We start from the raw sequence: 2052 nt of genomic DNA on the forward strand, positions 1-2052 counted from the left end.
ATTATTGATAATTGTAGAGCTCTTTTCACATTATAGTTCTACTTTTCTAAATTAGTTACTAAAATATCTCCACATACATCTACATAACGTGGTTTGATTTTCATTGTCGATGTATACAAATTAAATTCATATTTTGATTCTATATAACGGGTGAACCACACACATGTAAAAAAAAAAATCCCTCTCATATCAGTATAACGTATAGGTCACCTTATCTCCCCTCTAGAATTGAGAAGTGATTGAGGTGAATTCTCAAAAGAGATATAACAAGTACCATCGGTATATCTATTTTTAAGATAAGAGCTTGAATCCATGATATCAAATGAGGAATATGCACAGTGCAAAAATTCATCAAACCCCTGTTGTGTGGATCCTCCTGGATTACTCAAATCATCAGGAAACTCAACTTCTCCATCCAAAATCCTCATCACCTGTCTCACGCTAGGCCTTATAATAGGAACATCATTTAAACATAGCAATCCCAATTTCAACACCATAACTACCTCACTTTCATCAAAATTTCCACTCCATTTAGGATCTACTATTTCAAGTATTCTTCCTTCTTTGTACTTTTCCCACACCCAATCCACCAACACCAATTCTTCTTGTAATGTCTTAGACTTAATAAGCCTTCTCCCACAAGCAACCTCAAGCAGAAGTGCACCAAATGCAAAAACGTCTGAACTCGTAGATGCTCTTCCTGTTCTAGGCAACTCCGGTGTCAAATAGCCTAAGGTTCACACCACTCTTGTGGTCCCTGGATTAGCACCATGTTCATATAACCTTGCCAAACCAAAATCACCTAATCTTCCATTGAGTTCAAAATCTAAGAGAACATTGCTAGCCTTAACATCTCTGTGTATTACCACTTGCTCATAGCCTTCATGCAGATACAAAAGACCTGAAGCAACACCCTTTATAATCTTGACTTAACATTGGAAGGAAACAATATGAGGGATCAACTAGAAGCTGAAACGACCAACACACGAAAAAAATAAAATAAAGATACACCACAAACTAAAACAAAATAGGGGCCAAGAAAGACCCTCAAAGCTCCAAATTAAAGAGACCCACTCCCACCTATCACTCAAAAGGTAGCAAAGCGAAGAGGAATCCTCCTAACACCAACCCACACACTCATAACACAGGTCATGTTCATCTCCGACCCCACATTTCTCGAGCTCAGGTGTCTAACCAGAATAAATAAGGTCATTCTAGAATTTCCAGATAGACCACACAACTGCATGCCAGGAAAAAATACATCCTAGCGTAGTCATTCAATCGTACCCTAAAGCTACGAACATATGAAACAACCTGAAAAGATTCCCTAGAAAATCCCACTCAAACCCTGACCAATTAAACACCAAGTACCAAACCCTCGACACTACCCCACAAGTAACAAAAATATGATCAGATCAGCTGATTTGATACTACTCCTGCATAACTAACAATGAGCACTACTAAAGTCCACTAACCCCCCCCCCCCCCCCCCCCCCCCCCCCCCCCGCTTTAAAAGATATGAACGTGATGGGAACCTATCCAAAATAAGCCACCAAGTAAAGACTTGGACTTTTGACGTAGCCCCAATATTGCACACCAACTTTAAAGAGTTAAACCACTGAGGCTGATCTGTCACTTGAAACCAACACCACCCCATACAACACCCCATAGGAAGAACGAGCGGAGTAATTCCCATATGAAGAATGGCGGCACACCCAAGAGTCGTCACCCTTTACAAAAACGGCTCCCTCAAGGATAATCATCAACTCATGCACCAACTCCTGCTCCTACTCAATAAACAGTCTATGCCACCTCAACTCCAACTCCCATAACACACCAAACCACCTCTGATAGTTGCTATAAAATAAAAAACAATCTCGAAAATCTCACCCAAATAGTAGTTTGTCCAATTAAATACCCAAGCAATAAAATCGCTTTCCACCAGCCTGAGGCAGATCGCAGGTCCCCACCTCTCTCTCCTAAGTGACGAGAATTAACAATAGTCCCATATCTAGCCGCAAGAATATCTCTCTAAACACCATTACACTCTGT

General features: G+C 40.4%; 1 pseudogene; it reads right to left on the reverse strand.

Moving 5' to 3' along the window:
* Positions 1-206: 206 nt before the first annotated feature.
* Positions 207-1763, reverse strand: LOC146921198 (L-type lectin-domain containing receptor kinase S.4 pseudogene; annotated as a pseudogene).
* Between the last annotated feature and the right edge of the window lie 289 nt (positions 1764-2052).

The sequence above is a fragment of the Medicago sativa genome, chromosome 5 (assembly GCF_051527215.1).
Source record: "Medicago sativa cultivar Bolivia chromosome 5, Bolivia_mono, whole genome shotgun sequence".
In the NCBI taxonomy this organism is placed as follows: domain Eukaryota; kingdom Viridiplantae; phylum Streptophyta; class Magnoliopsida; order Fabales; family Fabaceae; genus Medicago; species Medicago sativa.